We start from the raw sequence: 6,000 nt of genomic DNA, 5'->3' as shown, positions 1-6,000 counted from the left end.
CCTTCGATAGCTCAGCTGGTAGAGCGGAGGACTGTAGGTTGGAGTGTTGGCAATCCTTAGGTCGCTGGTTCGACTCCGGCTCGAAGGAGGTCTTTTTTTCAAGTGCTCACCATTTTTTTGGTTTGGAGCTGGCTTTCTCGCAGCTGTTAGCAGCGCTTGAATTCGCAGTCCACAATTGGAAGCCAAAAGAGCTTTCCCTGACTGGGAAAGTCTACGTCTCTCCTAAATACAGTTTCACATTCCAATTAAAAACAACAACAAAACAAACAAAAAAAATAAATAAAAAATAAAAATAAAAAATACATTCATATTTGTAAATATTTTTCTTCTACATTATTCCGTTTCTGGCATTTGCTATTTTACACTTTTTTTCCTACAGATACATTTATATCATGTTTCAAAAGAATGTTCTGTACCTGAGAAGAAAACATTTTCATAAACATCTCTGTTTTTCCCTCCAGTCTCCAATATTTACACAATGTAAACATGTAATCTTCCACCATATGCTTATACAATGTCCAAACATCTATACAAACAGACCTGTTTTTAACTATATTTCTTCTTCTCCATATAGCATTTTTTGCCAAAATAATTAACAAATTGATCATAATTTTATTCTTACACTTTTCCTCCTTTCCAAACATAAATGTTTTTTGCCAATCTTGATCTTCTTTTCTTTCCCCTAGGTCATTCACTATTTCTTTTAAAATTAAAAAAAAAGATCCTAATTTCTCACACAGTAAAAACAAATGCAACAAACCCTCATCTTGTTTTTTACAAACTTTACATAATGCACTTTGTTCTTTTTTTATAATACACAACCTCATTTCCGACCATATTACATTATGCCTTATAAAATAATCAAGACACTCCAAATTTGTGCTCACCAGTACTCCCCTCATATTTTTCCATATTTCTTCCTCTTTCAAGCCATTGAAGTTTCTTAACCACATATCATTTGAATTTGTTTTTTTAAAAATCTCTTCCCTTAAAACCTGATAAAACATTTTCACATTCCCTAAACTAAACCCTATTCTTTTATTTTGATTAACAAAATAAACTTCAGTCTTTCCTTCCTCTTTTTCTTCCTTTTGTATTTCATTTATCCACGCTTTTGGTATTGCACTTTTCATTTCTTTATATTGCTTCTTTACATTGTTTATGTCATACTCTTCTTTGGCTTCTTCCAACTCATCAATAATTACTTGGACTGGTAAAAAACCCTCTCTTATCTCATACATAATATCTCTTAATCTTGCAATCCCAACCTCCCACCATTTTTAAAAAAAATAATTCTTTCCCACTTTTCACAATATGCTTATTAATAAACAATGGTTGGTTTAAAATCTCTTTCCTTCCTCCAGGTATAAAATCAACCTTTGAGAGATAAAAAGCCCAAGCTTTTAAAACTTCTTTATAAAAATCTGGTATTCTTTCAAACATCCATGTTTTCATTTTCATCCATAAAACACTGTCCCCTAGTTTCACGTTACCACATTTGTCCAAATAATATTTCATTGTATCTTTCCATTCTCCTTTTTCTTGATCATCTATATACTTTTTCACAACTTTAATTCTCATACTTTTCTTTTTTAATTCTACATCAGCTAATCCCATTCCTCCTTTATCAGCCTGTCCTATCAGAGTGTTATAAGCAACTCTTGGGGGTTTCTTCTCCCAAATAAAATCTAAAACACATCTTTTTATTCTTACTTCCACCCATCTTGGCATTGCGCTCACCATTAAAATATACCACATTTTGGATAACATTAAAGCATTAACCACTAAAATTTTCCCTTTCAAACTTAAAAATCTTCCCCTCCAAAAAATTAATCTCCTTTCCATTTCCCCCAACAACTTTTCAAACATTCTTTCTCTTGCCCCTTTCTCGTCTTTTCCTAAAGTCACACCCAAAATTTTTGTTTCCTTCACCTCCTCAAAATTAAAAACTCCTCCTAAATTTGGTACCTTTCCAAACTTCATGTACACAGTTTTTTCTTCATTAACTCTTGCACCTGTACCTTTACCATACCTCTCTACATTTCTCATTACTTCCTTCATACTTTCTAAGTCTTTTAAAATCAGTGTTGTGTCATCTGCATATTGGAATATCTTTTTCTCTTCTTTACCTTCTTCTATTTTAATACCTTGAATGCTTTTATCTTTCTTAATCATTAAACCTAAAGGTTCTGCTCCCAAAGTATATATCTGTGCAGAGAGTGGACATCCTTGCCTTATTGACCTTGTTATTCTAAAAGGTTCCGTTAAGAAACCATTACACATCACTCTTGTCATTACGTTATTTTATAAAATTTTTATCCATTCGTTAAAATTTTTTCCAAACCCAAAACGTTCTAAAATCGTTAATAAAAAATCATGTTCTACCCTATCAAAAGCCTTTTCAAAATCTAAATTTACAACATATCCATCCCTCTGTGTTTCATTTAAATAGCTTATTATGTCTCTTACACTACTCGTTATATCAGCAATATCTCTCCCTCTTACACCATATGCCTGATTAGTCACTATAATTTTGGGTAAAATATTTTTCATTCTGTTTGCAAGAATTTTAGATAGTATTTTTAAATCTGTGTTTAACATTGTTATTGGCCTAAAATTACTCAAATTATTTTTACTTCCTTTCCTTTTATAAATTAATTTCATCAACCCTATACTCATCCTCTGATCCGATTCTCTTTTATTAAAAATCTCTTTATATACTTCCTTTAAAATCCCACTTATCTTCTCTTTAAAAACTTTATAAAATTCATTTACTATCCCATCTGTCCCCGGGCTTTTGTTTCCTTTTAAACTATTGATAGCTTGTACAATTTCCTCTTCACTAATTTCTTTATCACATTCCTCTTTATCTTCTCTACTTACTTTAGCTGTAACACTCTCTAATAACTGATTTTTCTCTTTTTCGTCGATTCCTTTTGTTTCAAAAAGCCCCTCATAATAGTCTTTCACCTCTATTAAAATTCCACTTATATCTTTCACTATTTCTCCTTTTTTATTTTGTAATTCTTTTATTAACTTTGCCTTGCCTCTACTTTTTTCCAAATTAAAGAAAATTTTGTACATTTTTCTCCTGCAATTGTGTTTTTTGCCTTACTCCTTATAATTGCTCCTTTACACTTTTCTTCCTCAATTTTCCGCAACTCTTCCTCCAAAAGTATTATCTGTTTTATGTTTACTTCACTTTTAATTGACTCTTCTCTGAGTTTTTTCCTTATTTCCAGCTCCTTTGCTTTTTTAACTTTCTGTACCATTTTGCTATAGTTTATAGAATATTTTTTTTTATTTCATACTTTACATTTTGCCACCATAAGCGTTTATCTTCAAAGTACATTCCGTCCTCTTTCTCTTTATCTAATATTTCCTCAATTCCTATTCTATAACTTTCACTTGTCAAAATTTCTGAATTTAGTATCCACACTCCAGGCCCTTTTTTTTCTTTACTAAAATCAATATTCCATAACAGCATTTTGTGATCACTCAAGCTGGTATCCTTATAAAAAATGTCCCCCAAAAAATATTCCATATCCCTTTCACTTAAAATAAAATCGATTCTTGTCTGACACATAAAATTCCCAACCAGTTGTCTTCGGGAAAAGTCTCTTTTCCTTTCATGGTTTTCCCTCCAAACATCTATCAAATTTCTCTCCTCCATCATTTCTTTTAACTCTTTCCTTCCCACATCTGTTCTAAAAACCATCCCATCTGCCATGTCCATCTTACTAAAAACAGTATCAAAATCCCCAACTAAAATGACATTTTTATATTTCTTAATTACAATTCTTAATCCCTCAAAAAAAATCTTTTTTTCTCCCTCTTGAGTGGGCGCATGCAAATTAATTATCACAAATTCATGATCATCTTTCCTAATATTAATCCCAACACATTTGCCTTTTTTGTCATTATAGACTTCATATGAATTAATTTCAACATTTTCCTTTATTAAAATGGCTACCCCCCCTTCCTAACCTTCCATCACCATTATTATAAAACATTTGTCCTTTCCATCTTTTTTTCACATCCTCAATCATTTCATCTTTCCAGTTTGTTTCTTGTAAAATTATAACATCCTATTTTTTGCATAGTTCTTTTACCATCTCAAATTTAACACTCATTACACCTCTTGCATTTAAACTCACAAAGTTTAAAACCATTCCAATAAAAATAAACATTTAAAACCACTCCTCTTTAGTCTCTCTCACAATCTTGTTCTGGTATTAATCCCAACTTCTTTTTATCTATTTCAGTCATCTTTTTCTTTCTAGCAACATTAAGATTTGGCTTTACCTTCATTGATTTTCTTCTTATCATTTTTCCAACCTTTTCTCTTTCTTTTCTTGCCTCCTGTTGTTCCATATCCAGTTCCTCCACCTCGTCGCTCTCCTCTTCATCATTTACTTCCTTGTCAGTTGCACCATTCTGTTCCTCTCCATCCGCTGTATCATCCTCCATTCTGTCTACTTCTCCGTCCTGGTGACTTTGGTCCTTCAACTTCTGATTTTCCATATATTCTGTTTGCTCTTGTTGTTTGTTTTCCATCGGTTCAAAAGTCTTTGTGGTTTCTACAATCTCCTCTTGCACCTGCCTATCCATACTTTGATGCTCCTCTGATTGCTTCTCATTACCGTCCATCCAGCATTCACATATATTAAGAGGTTTGCCACAGTCTGCACATTCAATTGCTGTACAGTCTCTTGAGAAATGTCCTTGATCATTGCATTTAAAAAATTTAAACTCAGGACAGTCTTTGATGATATGTTCTGGACTTAAACACAATCTACAAGTTTTGACCTGCCTACTGTGTATTATCCTGAAGTACTGTGAACCTTCAGTTGTCTCAAACCTTGTACTGTATGGCAATGATGCCACCTCCTTTGGGAACTTGACCTTAACAAATCTTTTCCCATCCTCTATCTCTGTTCCTGGATAAAACCTCCTCCTTATCTCTGTTATGGGAGTAACTCCCCATCCTTCCAATTTCAAGGTTATGTCATCATCATCTAGATACACAGGCAGATGCATGAACGAGACTACAAATTCTCTGTCCTGGAGTTTTTTAACATCACATATTTGTCCTTTAATTTGCAAACCATTTAACAGTCCATCACAAACTTCCTCCGTTTCAAAAGTCACTTCATATTGTTTATTAGTCTTTGGTCTTACCGCAATAATTTTTTCCACGCTCACTTTTTCCTTTATTGCTCTAATTATGTCCTCCGCTCCTCCATTAAGCACTTTACTGATGTCAATTATTGCTGTAGCTTCTTTTGAATAGATCCTTTGTTTCTTCATTTCTTTTGCCATCATCCCTTCTCCTTGTCTTAATCATTTTCCTTGGTCAATTGCATTAGTTTGTTTCAAATTCGTTGCTAGTTGTGAAACAAGCAGTTGATCCAGTTCACTCATTCTGAATAAAAAAATAAAAAATAAACCACTCCCCAGACAGCATGAAGCTGCTGGTTCGTGGTTTAAGACTTATTAAATAGATAAAGAAAAAATCCTGTTTCAATTCAGTCTTAAATCAAAAAAATTAACAAACAAACAATTCTAGAGTTAGCTTCCGTCCTTTCCACACACACTTGCACTTCCTGGGCTGGTGGGCTGGCGGGCTGGTGGGCTGGTGGGCTGGTGGGCTTACCTCCTGATAACAAGGTGAGAATAAGCAGACAGCAATGCTTGCCACTGTCTCATCTAAAACCAACAACTCTGTAGCAATCAGGGGCCTTTACTATTGGTGGGCCAGTGGCGCAATGGATAACGCATCTGACTACGGATCAGAAGATTCTAGGTTCGACTCCTGGCTGGCTCCCTCTGTGCTTGTTTTTCTCCGGCTTATTTTGTTGTTGTGTTTTTTTTCTCTTCTCCAAAATCCAGGAGAAAAGGCAAATCTTCAGGCATTCTTCTTTTATTCCAAAAAAAGACATATTCTGCACACCCTTTCCGATGTCTAGGGAAGACACGGACATGCTTCGGTATTGCCGT

At 33.9% G+C, this 6,000-nt stretch overlaps 2 non-coding genes across 2 annotated transcripts; both read left to right on the top strand.

Annotated features, from left to right (window-relative positions):
• On the top strand, positions 1-88 carry trnay-gua (transfer RNA tyrosine (anticodon GUA)). The gene is given in 2 exon segments: positions 1-37; positions 53-88. It is a non-coding gene; the product is annotated as a tRNA-Tyr (tRNA).
• A 5,666-nt stretch (positions 89-5,754) lies between these two features.
• Positions 5,755-5,827, top strand: trnar-acg (transfer RNA arginine (anticodon ACG)). The gene has a single exon. It is a non-coding gene; the product is annotated as a tRNA-Arg (tRNA).
• Positions 5,828-6,000: the final 173 nt, after the last annotated feature.

This window comes from Carassius carassius, chromosome 38 (genome assembly GCF_963082965.1).
Source record: "Carassius carassius chromosome 38, fCarCar2.1, whole genome shotgun sequence".
In the NCBI taxonomy this organism is placed as follows: Eukaryota; Metazoa; Chordata; class Actinopteri; order Cypriniformes; family Cyprinidae; genus Carassius; species Carassius carassius.
The sequence above is the reverse complement of the archived record's forward strand: the minus strand, read 5'-3'. Positions and strand labels throughout refer to the sequence as shown.